The sequence below is a fragment of the Phocoena sinus genome, chromosome 7 (genome assembly GCF_008692025.1).
Source record: "Phocoena sinus isolate mPhoSin1 chromosome 7, mPhoSin1.pri, whole genome shotgun sequence".
NCBI lineage: Eukaryota > Metazoa > Chordata > Mammalia > Artiodactyla > Phocoenidae > Phocoena > Phocoena sinus.
Genome location: NC_045769.1, coordinates 71373211 through 71392484, shown reverse-complemented (window position 1 = coordinate 71392484; position 19274 = coordinate 71373211). Strand labels below are relative to the sequence as shown.

The window sequence follows — 19274 nt, the reverse complement described above, 5'->3', positions numbered from 1 at the left end:
CTTTAGGAAACCTAAAATATTTGAGAGGATTTTTCTTCATTATGACGTGTAATACTTGGCCAATGTTTTTAAAATATTTAAGGAATGAGTAAGTATTTCATTCATTTTATTCCCTGTGACAGTGTATATCTTGACATATTGATGAAGACAGGAAACAAATAGTACAACTTTTTAAAGAAGGTTTATATTTCTTACTCCTTTTAGTTTATAAAACATTTTCATTACTGTTCATAAACTGATTAGTGCTCTAAACTAATTGTCAAAATGTGTGGTTTCATTAAAAAAATTATTTCTGGAAAGAGGCTTCTATTATTAAGCTAATTTGAATGACCAATCTTGTTGTACCTTGACTTGTAATAATGAAAGAAGAGGTACAGAGAGCTGTTTTATTTGAATAATAGACTTGCCAATTAGCCATCAAGTGCTTCCATCTGTGAAATTGTTGATCAGATGGGTTAGCTGGGATGTTTCCAGACTAGGGCATCATAAATGGCACTTGAAAACTGTCACTTTGATGATGAGGTTTCAAGTGTTACACTGCTTGATGCTGTGGAACCTTTTTTTCCTTTTGCAGTACCATGTTTTTTTAGAACATACTGATCCCACTTATGAATTCTGTGGCATCAAGAGAACTTGGGAGACCTGCCACTGATGTAAAGTTCTGCCTAATCTGCTGCTCTGGTCTGTGCTGAGATTAAACCAGAGTATTAACAGCTTCTTTCATGGCCTTCACAGTAATGTTGGTTGGTGATCTGACTGGCACAGGCAGGCAATGCTCACTACCTGTGGGCCATGGAACTGGCACATGTTGGCAAGTTTCTTTGCACTTTGCCATTCATATAAACTCAGTTTCAAGTGTCTTACTCCCTTAAGTAAATGGATAATAGTCTAAGCCATGTAAGTGTTGAGGTTTCTATGTAGCAATTGTATAAAGTGAATTTAACATCTGCACTATACATTTTTAAGGATTTAAGTTACATATTGGTAATTATTACATTAAAAAATTTAATAACAACTTGGAAATATAAATTTCTGGAAATAATTGTCATATGTCCTTCTTCACAATACTATACCTTTCTTGCTTGGTCTTATATTTTATAGGATGATTTCTTTAGTAAGTTGACTTCCTTGAATGCTTGTGGATATGATTAGCTGTTGGAGTCCCTGAATGACATTCCTGTCTGTTAGGCCTGTATCATGCTTTTCTTTTCCCATAAACCCAGATTCCTGAAATTTGGGCAGGCTTCCTGGTCACCAGTCTGTGTGGGGACAAATTCACGTCCTTGTCACTTTGTGGACACCAGCTTGCCCTTCTGTCTGCCCTGGCACAGATCTCTGACCTGCCTAAACTCATTGTGAAAGGCAGTATGTTTTGGGCAATGCTGAAAGAAAGGCACGCTCTGGAGCTAGACCAGATGTAAACGGTGGCTGAGCTCCATGGAAGAGGAAGAGAATGAGAATGCTGTGTCAGCATGAAGGAAAGTGAGTGGTTTGTGATCTTGTTCCTATTCATTTTTCTTCCAGGGTAGATTTTCATAAATTTGAACCATCCTCAGGTCCTTCAGCCTCCCGGAGTGTACCATCTATCCCCCAATGAGAGAAAAGTATCAATTCAAATGTTTTGTTGTTTGTTATTTGGGAGTATCTGACCACTGTGCCTTTTTTGTTCTCAAAGGTTTGGCTGTTCCCTCTCCTAGGCAAAAATGTCCGGTAGTTAGTGAATAACATTGATTAGGCAACAGGTTTCTGTTTTACAGGGGAGGAAATTGAGGCAGCAATTCACTTGTTCAGTGTACTATATCGTTTGAAGAAATATGACATTTGGCAAAAAAAAGTGACTTCAAAGCAGAACTGAAAGGCTGTTGCTTTTAAGTGCTCCTCTGTAGAGCAGTAAATGGAAGTATAAGAAAAGAAGAGAGATGTGACAGTGTGACCTGTGCCTTTCTTCCCAAAAGAATAGAACTTTCCCCTGTGCCTTTTGACCACAGTTACTCTTTCATACCTTGTAAGCATTTTTTTCCTGATGTTTTTTCTGTCCCTGTTCCATAATTCCTCAGAAATAGCAACTTGGTAATCTTCTGCATGGTATCCCAAATAACATTGTGAATAGATAAATGCTTAATGAAGTTAGGGTAGTGGGCAAGAGTATTTCTAAGAAGTCTTGGAGAGGTGATTTCTGTCCCTTACCCTCTAGCTGTTATGCTTTAGAACTTCTGAGCCTTTTATGCTTCTAAGAGCATAAATCAAGGAGTTTTTTTGAGAACCAAACAAGATATTTTTTTAAAAAGGTAAATAGTTGTTTTAAAATAGGTGATATATGACATGTTACAGAGTTAAGAAATTAACTGTGCGTATGTTGAATGTGTCCTTGCTGTTTCTGTCTCCTTCCCTAGAAACACCTGTTATCAGTTTCTTTCTGTTCTTCCAAAGATATTCTATATCAATGCTGTCTGATAGAACATTCCGTGAGGGTGGAAATGTATTATAGCTAGGTGCCTAATATGGTAGCCACTAGCCATGTAGCTATCAAGCCCTTAAAGTGTGGGTGGTATGACTGAAGAACTAAATGTTTAAATTTAATTTTAAATAGTTTAAGTAGCTGCATGTGGCCAATGCTACTATATTAGACAGTGCAGTATACATACTTAATAGTATATTCTGGAGATTGTCCCATTGCATACTTATACATATAAAGCTGCCTCATTTTCTTTAAATGATTGTTTGCTATTCCTTTTTATGGATGAACCATGATTTATTTAACCAGTCCTCTGTCAGTAATGCTTAGGTTGTTTTCTATCTTAATGTTTTCACGAGGATATTTACTACAACATTGGCAGCTTTGAATTTAGGCTTCACCACTTACCTTGATCACCTTGGACACATTGTTTGATTTTTGAGCCTCAGCTTGCTCATTTATACAGTAGGCGCAGTAGCACTTCGCGGGATTATGTGATTATTAGAAGTAATTTATGTAAAAGACTCAAGAATGGTCTAGGAGCTCAAATTAGGTGTAGTAGATAATAGCTTTACTGTTACGTATTATTTTAATAATGAGACCATAACAACCCCATTGGCTGATGTTTAGTGTTGAATTGTGGCAGAAAATTGAGAAAGCTTTGCTTAGCCCATTTTAGGTTTGTAAGTATAGACAGTCTCTACCTTTTATTCACTTGACTTCTCTGAATTGTGCATAGCCATCTGTAGATTACTCTTCATATGCTAATTTAGAACTTTTGTATATCAGCTGGCAAAATTGTACATTTAAAGCTCTTACATGGTGCCTTGCCTGTCAGCCAATGGTTAAATTTAAGCAAGATCACTGTCTTAATACAACATTGCTTGTGTTTGGATATTTTATGGTATATTTGAATATTGATGGAAAACAGGAAAATAAAGATGCTTATACTATTTAGAAGCAGCCATAAAATTATATGGATTATGGAAGTATATTATGAGTTTAGATATCAGTTTTTTCTTTAGTATTTTCAGTGATGTTGCTTATAAATAAAACCCTTAGAATTTTATTGAAAAAGTAAACTTTTTGCGTTGTGATTCCTTGACCACAGGTGATTTTTTCATTCTTAATAGTCTGGCAACTATTAATAAACTTGTTTTAAGTTTTCCTTGACTTCACTCTTCATAAACATTAAGATCTGTTAACAACACCTTTCGGGCTTCCCTGGTGGCGCAGTGGTTGAGTGTCCGCCTGCCGATGCAGGGGACACAGGTTCGTGCCCCGGTCCAGGAAGATCCCACATGCCGTGGAGCAGCTGGGCCCGTGAGCCATGGCCACTGAGCCTGCGCGTCCGGAGCCTGTGCTCCACAACGGAAGAGGCCACAACACTGACATGCCCGCGTACCGCAAAAAAAAAAAAAAAAAAAAAAAAAAAACAACACCTTTGCACTTCATATGAATGGTTTTCTTATTCAAAGTTATTTAAAGAAAAGTTAGATTAATTTTTTAAAGGCAGTAATCAAAATTTTCACAAGTATACAGATTAAGAACCAATTTCAAGCATGTTCTGTGTCTGTGTATACTACGAAGGAAATGTGCTGGCGGGTTTTTGTTGTTTTTAATCTGAGTACCTAAATGGCATGTTTGTGAGTGAAACTCAGTTAAAGGAAGAACAAAGTATTAGCCTTTTTCTATCTAAATTTAGTATTTATTTCTAAAGCATATATATATTATATTGAAGTTAGAATTGCTAGTTTGTTTGTTTGTTTGCGGTATGCGGGCCTCTCACTGTTTTGGCCTCTCCTGTTGCGGAGCACAGGCTCCAGACGCGCAGGCTCAGCGGCCATGGCTCACGGGCCCAGCCGTTCCTCGGCATGTGGGATCTTCCCAGACCGGGGCACGAACCCGTGTCCCCTGCATCGGCAGGCGGACTCTCAACCACTGCGCCACCAGGGAAGCCCAGAATTGGTAGTTTTTGATAGACATCAGTAATTTAAGTATTAAAAGTTTATCGTTAAAAGTAGTAGGTGGAGTGATAGCAGCTGTGTGCCAGGCACTGTATTATTTGCAGTACATATGTTGATGCCATTTAATCCTCATAGTAACCAGTACTTTGGGTAAGATTAGCCCCATTTCACAACGGAAAGTGAGCCTTAGCTTTAAGCTGTGTAGTGAGGATTCAACCTCACGTTTATTTTTTCTGATTCCGAAATATCTATGCTGTTTATAATATTTTAGTTTGGGAGGGAGTTTTATCAAATTGTTGATAAGCATCATCATCTTCCTTATATACTGACTTTATAGGAATTGCCCAGTTCAAATGGTTATTCTTTGTTCATGGTGATGGTCTCAGGGCTGCCTGTGCAGATGATTTTGAGCAGTAAGTAATAATATTTTTCAGTGTGTAAACAGTAAGGTACATTTGCGTTAATTGAAATGATGCACTGAATCAAAGGGATTAGACTGTGGATCAGGAGATTTGGTTCTGACGTGTAGATTGCACAGTTGTTTATCTGTGTTTATTTTCCTGTCTGTTCCTATCTGTATGTTCAATAAAAGTGTGATTATACTTCTTTGACCACTTCGTTGTTTTATGGATCAATAAAAAAACGATGAGAGGATTTAAAAATGTTTTGCAAAGTCATACAGCACTCAACGAATACTTTAAAATATTGGCTGTCTTCAAGCACATAACGTTGTGGTGAGTTGTCAAGCCTTGATGAAGCATCCCTAAACTAGATTGTCTCCTAAGACCATAATTTCTCTTAACTTTTGGAGCTGTCTTTGGAACTACAAATTATGAGATAGGAGGTTTGGAAACTGCAGAGAGAAAGGGGAGTGAGAGAGGGAGAGAGAGGGGGAGTGTGTGTGTGTGTGTGTGTGTGTGTGTGTGTGTGTGTGTGTAAGAAAACACAGGTGCTGTAAACCAATTACATTGTAGGTAGAATCAGGAGTTGATTTTTTTTTTTTCAAAGGTAGGAAAACTGCTCTTAAAAAGTTTTAATTGGGCATCTTTGAATGAATGCTATTTTTGCCATGATGCTGGAATTTGCTGAATTGCTATGACATCGTATTATCTACCCTATTTGTAGGCCTTTCTTCAATTTTATGCTTACAAAAGAGTTTTATTTTGTAGTCACTATATTTGAGAAAGATCACAAGAGGAGGTACTTGGTCATTAAATAACTTTACAATATTCTTGAGTTATAAGAAGTTAGGATAGAAATATTTATAAGCCTTTTATTTTTGTTTTATTTTTAATAGTTTTATTGAGATATAATTGGCAGCCACTAAACTATACATACTTAAAGTACATAATTTGATAAGTTTTGACATGTATACATACACCTATGAAACTGTCACTACAATCATGATGGTGAACATCCATCTCCCCCTCTCCTCCAGATTTATTTATGCCATTTCGTAGGCCCTCTCCTTTCACTCTTCCTCATTCCTCAGGCAACAACTCATCTGCCTTTATACATTAGTTTTCATTTTCTAGACTGTTAAACAAATGGAATTTACAGTAGATTTTCTTTTTCGTTTGGCTTTCATTACTATATTTCAAGATTCTTCTCTGAGTGTTTATCAATAGCTCGTTCCCTTTTATTACTAAGTAGTATTTCATTGGCTGGATATACCACACTTAGTTTATCCATTCACCTGTTCATAAATATTTTAGTGTTTTCTGGTTTGGGGCTATTACAAATAAAGCTGCTGTGAACACTCTGTACATGTTTTATTTCTCTTGGGTAAATACCTAGAAGTGGAATGGCTGGATTCTATGGTAGGTGTGTGTTTAACTGACTAAAATAAAAAACTGCCAAACTTCTCAAAAATGATTTACTGTTTTACATTCCCACTAGCAGTGTGAGAGTTCCAGTTCCTGCACATCCTGGCTAACACTTGGTGCATGGTATGGTTAATTTTTAAAATTTTAGCCATTCTAAAAGGTAGTGGTATCTGATTATACTTCTAGTTTGCATTTTCTTAATGACTTATGATGTTGAACATTTTTTCATGTGGTAATTTGCTATTTATGTATCTTTTTTAGTGAGGTCTTTATTAAAGTCTGCTGCCCAGTTTTTACTGGGCTGTTTTATTAATGAGTTTTGTGAGTTCTTTATCTATTCTAGATATAAGTCGTTTATCGAATACATGATTGCAGATATCTTCTCCCAGTCTATGGCTTATTTTTTTATTCTGTTAGTGTTTTTCAAAGAGTGGTGTTCTGGGCTTCCCTGGTGGCGCAGTGGTTGAGCGTCCGCCTGCCGATGCAGGGGACATGGGTTAGTGACCCGGTCCAGGAAGATCCCACATGCCGCGGAGCGGCTGGGCCCGTGAGCCATGGCCGCTGAGCCTGCGCGTGCAGAGCCTGTGCTCCGCAACGGGAGAGGCCACAACAGTGAGAGACCCGCGTACCACAAAAAAAAAAAAAAAAAAAAAAAAAAAAAGAAGAGTGGTGTTCTTAATTTTGGAGTCTAGTTTATAAGAGTTTTCTGTTATAAATTATACTTTGGTGTGATATCGAAGAGATTTATGCCAACCCAAGGTCACAGAGATATTCACTTATGTTTTCTTCTAGAAGTTTTATAGTTTAACATTTTATATTTAGTTCTGTGATCCATTTTGGATTAATTTTTATATATGATGCAAGATATGGATCATGTTCAGTTTTTAAAACTTTTTGCATGTGAATATCAAATTGTTACAGCATCAATTGTTGATTATTTTTTTCTCTACCTTTGTATTTGTACCTTTGTTGGAAATCAGTTGTCTCTATATGTATGGCTTTATTTCTGGAGTCTCTATTCTGTCCCATTATCTATTTATTTATCTTTTTAAGCCAGTACTGCACTGTCTTGAATACTGCAGCTCTATAACACGTGTTGAAATCAGGTTGTGTTAGTCCTCCAGTTGTTGTTGATGTTGTTTAACAGCATTGTTTTGGCCATTCTAGGTCCTTTGCATCTTCATATATGTTTAAAAATTAGGTATGTCAATTTCAGTAAATAAAAATCTGCTGGGGTTTTGGCTGATGGTATATCAGACCTACACATCAATTTGGGGAGTACTGACATCTTAACTATATTGTGTCTTCCAGCCCATGAACATAGTATATCTCTTTATTTATTTAGATTTTCTTTAATTTTTCTCAGTAATTTTTTTGTAGTTTTCAGTGTACAGAATTTTTATATCCTGTCATGTTTATGTCTAAGTATTTCATATTTTTGATGCTATTATAAGCAGTATTTTTATTTCATTGATTATCTTGCCTGTGAAAAAGACAGTTTTAGGGGACTTCTCTGGTGGCGCAGTGGTTAAGAATCTGTCTGCCAGTGCAGGGGACACGGGTTCGAGCTCTGGTCCAGGAAGATCCCACGTGCTGCGGAGCAACTATGCCCATGCACCACAACTACTGAGCCTGCGCTCTAGAGCCTGCGAGCCACAACTACTGAAGCCCATGAGCCTAGAGCCCATGCTCTGCAACTAGAGAAGCCACCGCAAGGAGAAGCTCACGCACCGCAACGAAGAGTAGCCCCCGCTCTCTGCAGCTAGAGAAAGCCCATGCTCAGCAACAAAGACCCAATGCAGCCAAAAATAAATTTTAAAAAAAAAATTATTTTTTTTATTGAAATGTAGACTCAATGTGAGTGAATTAGTATATAAAAAAAAAAAGGACAGTTATACTTTTTCCTTTCTAATCTGGATGCCTTTTATTTCTTGCTTTATTAAATTGACTGTAAATGTCAGTAAAATGTTGAATAGAGGTGGCAAAAGTAGTCATTCCTATCCTGTTCCTGATCTTAGGGGGAAAGCATTTATTTCACTATCAAATATGATATTAGCTGTATGTTTTTTAATAGATGTTCTTTATCAGGTTACAGAAGTTCTCTACTATTTTTACTTTGTCAGAGTTTTCATCAGGAATGGATGTTGGATTTTGTCAAGTCTCTTTTCTGCATCTTTTGAGATGATCGTGTTTTGACCCTTTATCATTATATAGTGACCTTCTTTAGCCCTTGTAATGTTTTTTGCTATGAAATTGATAGCATCCTAGCTTTCTCTTGATTACTATTAATGTGGTGTATCTTTTCCTATCTTTTTCATGTTAATATATTTGGGTCTTTATTACTTCCTATTTGAAGTAACTTTCTTGTAGGCACTATATAGTTAGGTCTTGTTTGTTTTTAATCCACTCTGATAATCTTGGCTTTTTAATTGAAATTTTAAGATTATTTACATTTAATGCAATTATTGATATGATTAAGTTTCAATCTATTATATTGCTGTTTACTTAGTGTTTTTCTCATTTGTTCTTTTGTTGCTTTTTCCTTTTCTACCTCCTTCATGTAATATTATATTACTTCACTTGTAGCATATGAATGTTAAAATAGTATATTTTGTACCTCCTCTGGTATGTTACTGTTATAAGTTTTAGTCTTACCTGTTACAAAATCTGTAGTATGATTTTATTATTTTTGTCTGAGTAGTCTTTTTTTTGGTGGCGGTGGTAAAATATACGTAACAAAATTTGCCAGTTTAACCATTCTTAAATGTACAGTTCAGTGGCTTTGGGTACATTCACATTGTTGTGCACTTAACACCACCATTCATCTCCAAAAGTTTTTCATCTTCCCTGTACCTATTATTAAACAATAATTCCCCATTCCCCTCTCCTCCAGCCCCTGGCAACCACCATTATACTTTCTGTTTCTATGAATCTAACTACTCTAGGTACCTCATATAAGTGGAATTATACAATATTTGCCGATTTGTGACTGTCTTATTTTACTTAGCATAATGTCTTAAGGGTTCATCCATGTTGCATCATGTGTCAAAATTTCCTTCCTTCCTGCCCCCCTCCCTTCCACCCTTCCTCCCTCCCTCCCTTCCACCCTTCCTTCCTCCCTCCCTTCCACCCTTCCTCCCTCCCTCCCTTCCACCCTTCCTCCCTCCCTCCCTTCCCACCCTCCCTCCCTCCCTCCCTCCCTTCCTTCCTTCCTTCCTTCACTTATTTATGGCTGTGTTGGGTCTTTGTTGTTGCCAGGCTTTCTCTAGTTGTGGCGAGCAGGGGCTACTCTTCATTGCGGTGGGTGGGCTTCTCATTGTGGTGGCTTCTCTTGTTGCAGAGCACGGGCTCTAGGGCATGCGGGCTCAGTAGTTCTGGCTCGCGGGCTCTAGAGCGCAGGCTCAGTAGTTGTGGTGCACGGGCTTAGTTGCTCCGTGGCATGTGGGATCTTCCCAGACCAGGGCTTGAAACCCGTGTCCCCTGCGTTGGCAGGCGGATTCTTAAACCACTGCACCACCAGGGAAGTCCCTCCTTCCTTTTTAAGGCTGAATAATACTCCATGTACGATATACCACATTTTGTTTATTCATCTGATGATGGACATTTGGGTTGTTTCAACCTTTTTTGGCTATTGTGAATAATGCTTCTGTGAACATTGGTATACAAATATCTGTTCTAATCACTGTGTTAAATTCTTTTGGGTATATACCCAGAAGTGGATTTGCTGGATCATATGTTAATTCTATTTTTAAGTTTTTGAGGAATTGCCATACTATTTTTCACAGCAGTGCATTATCTTTTAGAGATTTAAATAATAAGAAAAATCATATATTTACCTATGTAGTTATCATTTCCTGTGTTATTTCTTTTGTGTGGATCTATATATATTTTTTTTTTTTATGCGTTACGCGGGCCTCTCACTGTTGTGGCCTCTCCCGTTGCGGAGGACAGGCTCCGGACGCGCAGGCCCAGCGGCCATGGCTCACGGGCCCAGCCGCTCCGCGGCATGTGGGATCCTCCCAGACCGGGGCATGAACCCGTGTCCCCTGCATTGGCAGGCGGACTCTCAACCACTGCGCCACCAGGGAAGCCCTGGATCTATATTTTTATCTCGTATTATTTTCCCTTTGCCTGAAGGACATAACATTTTTTGTAATGCAGGTCTGCTGCCCATTAAAAAAATTGGACTATTTTTCTTTTAATATTGAGCTGTAGAAGTTCTTTATATACTGTGGACTCAAGCCTCCTTATATGATTTGCAAATATTTTCTTCCAGTCTGTGGGCTGTGTTTTCACTTTCTTGATGGTGATCAGCCTTCTCTTTTATGATGTGTGTTTGTTTTTTTTTCTTTTGGCCGCACAGCGCGGCATGCGGGATCTTAGTTCCCTGACCAGGGATCGAACCTGTACCCTCTGCAGTGGAAGCACAGGGTCTTAACCACTGGACCTCCAGAGAAGTCCTATAACTTGTGTTTTTGATGTTGTACTAAGAAATCATTGTTTAGCCAGAGTTCATGAAGATTTACTCCTCTGTTTTCTTCCAGGAGTTTTATGATTTTAACTCTTGCATTTAGTTCTGTGATCCACTTTGTGCATGGTGTGAGGTCATGCTTTTGCATGTAGATATCTAGTTGTCTCAGCACTATTTGTTGAAAAGACTCTTCTTTCCCCATTGAATTGTCTTGGCTCCTTTATCAAAGATTTATTGACCATAAATGTTGGGATTTATAGCTGAACTTTCAAATCTGTTTCATTGATCTCAGTATCTCTCCTTATTGTTCTGTAACACTTAAAAAATGTTTCTCTTTATCACAGGTTTTTAGTTATGCTATGCAGTGATATAGTTTTCTTCGTATTTCTTGTGCTTGTGGTTTGTTGACCTTCCCATATCTGTAGATTTATTATTTTCATCAAGTTTCAACAGATTTAGAAATTATTTTTTAAAATATTTTTTCTGTCCTCCTACCACCTTTCCCACCCTTTCAAGGATCCCAATGACATGTATATTTTTCTTACAGTAGTTGTCCCTGCTGATGGCTCTTAATTTTTTTTCCAGTGTCTTTGGTCTCTGTGTTTCATTTCCTATTGCTCTGTCTTCAAGTTCACTCAATTTTTTCTTGTGCAGTGTTTGATCTTTCATTAAACCTATCCAATATATTTTTCATCTTACAGCATTTTTTTCTATCTTTTGGCCACCTGTGGACACCCTAGAGATAGAGCTCCCCCAAGCCCCTCTAAATTCACCGCATATTTTATCCTGTTGCCACTGATGTATTGTGGCATTCATCATAAGAAGTTTCATTTGGATCATTTTTATGTGTTTCATGTCTTAACTTTTTGACAGTTATAATAAGATTTTAATGTCCTTGTCTGTTAATTTTAACGTCTATATTGGTTCCAGATTGGTTTCAATTAATTGATTTATCTCCTCATTGTGGGTCACATTTTATTGCTCTTTTGCATGCCTGGTAATTTTTTTTACTAGTGCCTGACATTGTGAGTTTTACTTTGTATGTTGGCTGTTTTGTATTTTTATAGAATATTCTTGATACTTGTTGTGGGGTGCAGTTAAATTACTTGGAACCTGTTTGAATCTTTCTATTTTGCTTTTAAAATTTGTTAGGTGAGACGAACAGTGCTTAGTCTTGGGCTTATTATTTTACACTACTGAGGCAAGACCTTTCTGTCTAATCAACGCCTTGTGCATTTTAAAGTTTTTCTGTTTGGCTGATGGGAAAAGCATTATTACCAGTGCTATGTGAGAGGTAGGTACTCCTCCCTCTAATCTTTTTGGGTGTTCTTAACACGGCCTTAAGTAGTTTCCTCATATACCTGCACTGATTAGTACTCAGTTGAATATTCAAGGAGGACCCTCAGAAGATCCCAAGGTTTTTCTCCCTTTGCAGCTATTTTCTCTCTGGTAGTCTGTCCTGATAACTCTAGCTGCTTTGGTCTCCCAGTAATCTCAGCTCTTAACATCTCAATTTAGAGAGTCCAGTAGTCTTTGCCTGGTTTCCTTCCCCCTGCACTGCAGCCTGGAAACTGTCTCAAGGCAATAAGCCAAGGTAGTAGCAGGGTTCACCTCCTTTGTTTCCAGGTTCTCAGAGATCACTGTCTTTTGTTGCCTGATCAGTGTCTTGCAAGCTATTGTTTTATATAGTTTTATCTTTTTTATTTTCTGGTGAGAACGTAAATTTAGTCCCTGTTACTCTATCTTGGACATAAGCAGATGTCTTTTTTACTTACTTTTTAATAAGAAAAATTTGTGTGGGACTGGTTATTCTAGATGGATTCTCTTTTCTAGTGGAACTTTAGAGAGATCAGTATTAAAATTGTACTTAGATTTTTTTTTTTTTTTTTGCAGTATGCGGGCCTCTCACTGTTGTGGCCTCTCCCATTGCGAAGCACAGGCTCCGGACGCGCAGGCCCAGCGGCCATGGCTCACGGGCCCAGACGCTCCGTGGCACGTGGGATCTTCCCGGACCGGGGCATGAACCCGTGTCCCCTGCATTGGCAGGCAGATTCTTAACCACTGCGCCACTAGGGAAGCCCCTGTACTTAGATTTTAAGAAAATATGCTGACATTGAACAGTTAATTGAAACCAAATTAACAGAAAGTGCTGTTCTTTCTTAGCATTCAGAGGTAGAAAATAAACAAGATAGGTTATTGCTTTATGGACACATAAAATTTAATGTGTAAGGCAGGATTTCTTAAACAGGATAGATAGCACAAATACTAACGGGATAGATTGATAAATTTACATTGAAATTTAAAATTCGTTTTCCTTTATAAACGTGATTATAAAATAAATAGTTAATATTTGTGGAACACTTAGATGTGCCAGGCACTGTTCTAAGTACTTTAAATATATTAACTCATGCAGTCTTTGAACAACTATATGAAGTTGTGTTATTGCTAAGAGTACTCATTTTTTCAGATAAAACTGAGGCATGAAGAAATGTAAAAAGCAAGTGGGGAGCCGCAGATTGGGAAAGATATATCTAACATATAATGGACAAAGCACTAGTCAGCAGTATATATATTTTGCTTCTACAAATCAATAAGAAAAAGACATACATTTTTAAATGGGCAAAAGATAGGAACGTTAGAAGCTTATACATGGTTTATAAACATATATAAGCTAGTGGTAGTGTACAACCACCTTGTACATTTTGGTAAAATCTAGTAACGATGAAGATTTGCTTATCCTGGGCTTCCCTGGTGGCGCAGTGGTTGAGAGTCCACCTGCCGATGCAGGGGACACGGGTTCGTGCCCCGGTCCGGGAAGATCCCACATGCCGTGGAGCGGCTGGGCCCGTGAGCCATGGCTGCTGAGCCTGCGCGTCCAGAGCCTGTGCTCCGCAATGGGAGAGGCCACCGCAGTGAGAGGCCCGCGTACCGCAAAAAAAAAAAAAGAAAAAAAATTTGCTTATCCTACATCCTAGGAGATCTTTTCCTAATTATATTCCCTAGGGAAAGTCTCCCACGTGGATGCAAGAACATTCACAACAGCATTGTTTATAACCCTTCAGTACTCCTTTCTTAAAGGGCTGGATAGTAAATATTTTAGACTTGTGGACCAAATGGTTTCTGTTGCAACCACTCAATTTCACTCTGCCATTGTAGTGTTAAAGCAGCCATACATACATAATACAAAATGAATGTGCCTGGCTGTGTTCCAATAAAACTTCACTTTTCAAAAACAGTCAGCTGGTTCTCCCACAGGCCCTAGTTTGCTGATCTCTAGTTTATAATATCAAAAAATTGAAAACAACCTAATTGTCCATCAGTAGGAGAATGTGTACATAACTTTGCTTAACAGTGGACTTTTGTAAAGTAGATGATCTACACAAATCAGCATGATTAATCCGTACTAACATACTGGAGGAAAAAAGCAAGTGGAGGAATAATACATTCTAAGTTTTAATATACAATTTAAAAACATACAAATACTATAAAATCTATTACCTACAGGTACTTACATAGTGAAAGTATGAGGAAATGCATGATATCACCAAAAATTAGAATAGTGGGTACAACAGGGGGTATGGAGAAGATGCAGTCAATCAGGGAGAATGACACAGGAGCTTCAGCCTAACTTTTGGTGATGTTTTATTTCATAAGCTGTTTAGTGAGAGTATTATTTATTAGGTCTTTTGTGTCTCTTAAATATTTTATAATGAAGTCTAAAAGAAACAAAGTTTAAAAGAAATTAACAGTGGTTAGTTTGAAAAAAACATTTGTTGTTTGCTCTGTGGATAGTTGTCACTTGGCTCTCTTTTTCTCCCAACTGCTCACATACCTGCCTCATTGGCCTCTCTGACACCCAGGAAGGCAACTTTCTACTCTTAGGCCTAAAACAGATTAGTTCCCTAAACAGTAACCCTTGTGTCCATGCTGCCTAGTTGGTTTACTTTCTCAGTCTCTTGTTCTCTAAGTATACTTCAGGCATATTAGTTTCCTTTTCTCTAGCCTCTCATTTATTCAGCGTTTTGGATATACTTATCCTCCTGGAGAAGGGATCTAAAGTTCTTAACGGAGACCACATAAGCATAGGATTGCCTTTGGCATTTTCGTGTGTGCTTGGCTCAGAGAGGCATCAGAATGCCTTGCTTGGCATGTTAGTGGGTGAGATAGTGATCAAAAAATAAAAGCCAAAACTGCATTTATTTATGAAGAAATTGAAGAGTTATTTATTGAGCATCTTTTTGTAATTCCTCGAGTGTCCCATGTCATTCTTCTCATTCATTCATGACTTTGTATAAGGAATTCTCTCTAAACGAATGTCCTTTGCCTCCATTGTTTGTCTGATTAATTACTACTTACTACTTACTAATTACTATGTCAGTGAGGAAGGCTGGGGTATGCTTTAGCAACAACCCTTAAACTTCAACCGCTTAAAACTACAAAGCTTTCTTTTTTGTTCACGCTGGGTCAGCTGGGTACTATTCTGTGGTGTCATCCTTACTCTGGGACTCAAGCTGATAGAACATCATCTCTGAGCACTGGCTCTTAAAAAAGCTTTGACCGGGAATGACAGGTCACCTCTGCTTACATCTCATGGGCTAAAGCAAGTCACATGTTCACATCTAACTTCAGTCAAGGAGATGCAGTTCTATTATGTTCCAGAGAGAAGGGCTATAGCAGTAATTGTCACCCATGATGTCTCCAAACCTGATTAATCTCTCCTTATTTCGTATTTCTGTGACACTGTAAAACCTCTGTATTTCACTGAGTTGAAATGATAATAAAACCCTATAGTAATATTGAATGTGATATGTTTGGCAGTTGGCTGTAGACCTCTGAAATTCCTAGCCAGGTAGCTGGGCAGACTTACCTCAGTCATTTCATTAACCTTGCAATAAGGAAATCTTTGCTTTATAAGTTTACAGCAGTGGTTCTCAACCTTGGCTGTACTTTAGAATCACTCACCCCAGAGCAGTTTAAATCAGAGTCTCGGATGGTGGGTCCAGGCATCAGAATTTTTTAAGCTCGCCAGGTGATTCTGAGGAATAAACAGGGTTTAAGAACCACTGGCTTCCATGTTCATTGCTTGTTTGCTTTTTGGGGAGGCTCTTTGAAAATAAGGCTTTATTTTTATTATATCCCCAAGGCTTATTCTCTTTCCTATTTTTTTGGTACCAAACCCCTATTACAATTATATATATATATTTTATATTTACTTGTATAATTATCTGTCTCCTACATACATTTTAAGGACTAGCACCACGTGTAATTGGTTCATCATATACCTAGTTCATGTCGCAGTATGTAGCACATACAGTTTCCCCAAGTCCTTTTCCTTTTTCTCTCCTAGCCATGCCCACAATTTTTGGATTCCCTCTACTCTATATGGTACTTTTTCTTATATAATACATGGTTCCTTGGTCTTTCTCTTCTTTCATTAGATGAGATAAATATCATATTTGAAAAAATATAAAGCAAGATGCACCCAAACAGGCAAGGTTATTAGTGTTCTGTGTTAACACCTCTAGGGCCCGGCTTTTATGGCTGCTTAGTGGCTCTAATAAGCTGGTCACAGTAGCATCCACTTAACCCTAAGCTCCTCTGATCAGTGATCCAACTAGTCTTGAACTCTGTCTTCTCTTCCAGGGATACCCATTGCTTGGATGTCAGGTAATCAGCTTTTTACAAATATTTGTTGAAAAAATATTTTATTTTGAGAACTGTATGTTAAAGAGAAATAGCCCTTGGCCTCAAGACTATAAGTCAGATATAATATTTGTAGAACTTCTATAAACCGAAGAGATACTACATATTACTATAAGCATTTTGTATGGAAAACACACCATCTTCTCTCTTGTCTTATAACTGTGTATTTCTTTTAAGCATGTCAGAGAACTCCAAACTGTTTGATTTATATTCTGAAGTGCTGGATATTTTTCATAAAAGGCAAAGTGTGGATAAGAAAAAAATGACCTTTAAAAAAAAGTCACATCCTCAGTAAAACACCCATTGAAATGGAAGCAGTATTGACTCATGTTTGGCTTCTTAAGAATCCATGCTTCAGTCAGCTCATTTTATTTTTTAAAAAGCTTTGACTGGTAATGTACAGGATGATTGCTGTTTCATGTCTTTGTGCCTTTAAATGTCAGTTTCTTTCCTTGCCACTCTCCTCTCTTTTTATTTTTTTTTTTGCTTGGAAAAGTTATACATATTTTTCAATTCTTAGTATAAGGGAGAATTGTATCAAATACATAGCTCTGACTTCTTTGCCCCCTATACATGCTTTTGTGGTGCTTTTATAGTTTTTCTTGCCTGCCTTCTGGTTTGTCAACATTTTGAGGACAGGGGCCTGTTTACCTTTGTATAACCAGTACATGGCAGTGGGCTCTCAGGTCTGTGGTTGTTGAGTGAATAAATAAAAGCATGCATTCTTTGTATATGTGTGTGTAACATTCCATACATGACTTTGCATACTATACTTTAAAAGATGAGCTACTTAGTGAATTATGAATGCTTCCCAAAATAACCAGTTTATTTGTGGCTGACTATATTTTACATGTTTTATAATTTAAATACATAAATAGTTGAACAGTATAAAAGGAGAAAGGGCCACCGGTGACTGTAAGAACTTTAAAGTCAAAGCCAATTGTAGGGTCTGTTGTGGAACAGTTCTGATGCCTTAATGTTCTGTTGTAGGACTTTAGAGGTTCTGCTTGATTCCGGGACCCTATTTCCAGTATAAAAGATAGCGTATTTTAGCCACTCCTAAATGTTTGTAGTTACAGCTTCTGAAGTTTGACTAATCGAACCTCTGTGGATGATGCTTCTTTATAACAGAGGTAGTTAAACACTGCTTGTTCCTCTCTCATCGCTGTGGGGGAGAGTGAAAGTCACCCAGAGTGGGAGACGGTAGGTCCTTGTTCTGTTAAGACAGATTTCACAAAAATGTCTGAAGTGGTTGGTGCTTATGGCATTTTTTACACACACACATACACACACATTTTCAAGTAGGTGAAAATGTTTCAAAGTGAATATCAAGGGTGGTCTTAAAGAGAAAGAAATATCACAGCTGGGCATTGTTCACTAGGCCGCCAGCCCCTATGTTATTTTGATCAGGTGTCCTTTTAACCAAGTAATGGTGTCATCTCCCCTTCTCCCCGACTGTTACCTTGCCTTACCCCACTGCCTGTTCCCCACTGAAATTTTTATATTCTCAAAATATTGGCTCCAGGGTGGCCACTTAGGTTTGCTGTATTGGAGGAGCTGAGTAAGCCTAGGGAAAAAAGTCAGTTTTCAGAGAGGAGGAACTGAGTTTGTCATAATTGGAATGCTTGAAAGAAGGAGACGAATGAAAAGAAGGAGGAAAAGAATAAAGAATAGGATGTAGGAATATAGCATATATGATTTCCATTTTTTGACATCCTCAACCATTAAATTTCCCATTATTATCTAAGCCCTTGCTGATCAAGTTTTTAATAAGCGTATTGTTGGTTATAGTTACTTGAGAGCTCAGCTATGTTACAACAGTGGATGAAATTATGTCTCTGTTGTCATGCTGGTAATTTTTTTATTGATTTATCACAAGGCATAATTTTAAGCATTATAGATTTTCTAATGTTTAGTTCTTACTCTGATTTTTTTTTTTTTTTTTGGCTGCGTTGGGTCTTCGTTGCCGTGCATGGGCTTTCTCTAGTTGTGGCAAGAGGGGGCTACTCTTCGTTGCAGTGCGTGGGCTTCTTATTGCGGTGGCTTCTCGTATTGCGGAGCACGGTCTCTAGGCGCGCAGGCTTCAGAAGTTGTGGCTCGTGGCTCTAGAGCGCAGACTCAGTAGTTGTGGCGCACGGGCTTAGTTGCTTCGTGACATGTGGGATCTTCCTGGACCAGGGCTCGAACCCGTGTCCCCTGCATTAGCAGGCAGATTCTTAACCACTGCGGCACCAGGGAAGTCCTCTGATTATATTTTTATTAAAGGAAATACTTCCAAGATTACTTAGCGATGAAAGATGTAGCATACGTATGTTAATTTTTTAAATTGTAATATTTAGAATGTTATTTATATAGTTGAGTTTTAAATATCTATAATGCTTATTATATGGGAATATTAGTATTTATAAATAAGGTATTTCAAAAGTAATACATCATTATTTTAACATTTCTATTCTTATTCTTCTTTCCTTCTTTTTGTCTCTTTTTTTTTTTTTTTTTAAAGAATTAATGTGCCATCTGAAACCTCTGAAATCATGCTATAAAAGAATTTTGGCTTTTTTTTTCTGGAAACCTCTGAAATCATGCTATAAAAAGAATTTTGGCTTTTTGGCAACCAGTCATCAGGATATGCTGTGACTGTGCACCTTATCAGAATAATGAAACTTAATTAGAAAGGTGTTTATCTCATATATGTTCCAAAACATTTTCATAATGGGGATTCTTGTATGGACATTGTGGAAATAAAAAAATTATTACTACTCTATCCCAAGGTTAAGGTGGTTAAGTTATCATCATGAGATAGTCCTTGGATCTTAAACAGAAATGTAAATCAAAACCTATGTGGCTGAATG

General features: G+C 37.7%; 1 protein-coding gene across 4 annotated transcripts in view; it reads left to right on the top strand.

Annotated features, from left to right (window-relative positions):
* Nucleotides 1-19274, top strand: part of PSMD14 (proteasome 26S subunit, non-ATPase 14) — a 95150-nt gene that overhangs the window by 20878 nt on the left and 54998 nt on the right. Inside the window, exon 1 of one of the 4 annotated variants that reach the window (XM_032637231.1) lies at nucleotides 1264-1482. The exons of the other annotated variants lie outside the window; for them this stretch is intronic. The gene's annotated coding sequence lies outside the window, so the exon portion shown is untranslated. Of the gene's footprint in view, nucleotides 1-1263; nucleotides 1483-19274 lie in introns of those variants that run through there. 4 annotated transcript variants of the gene reach the window in all.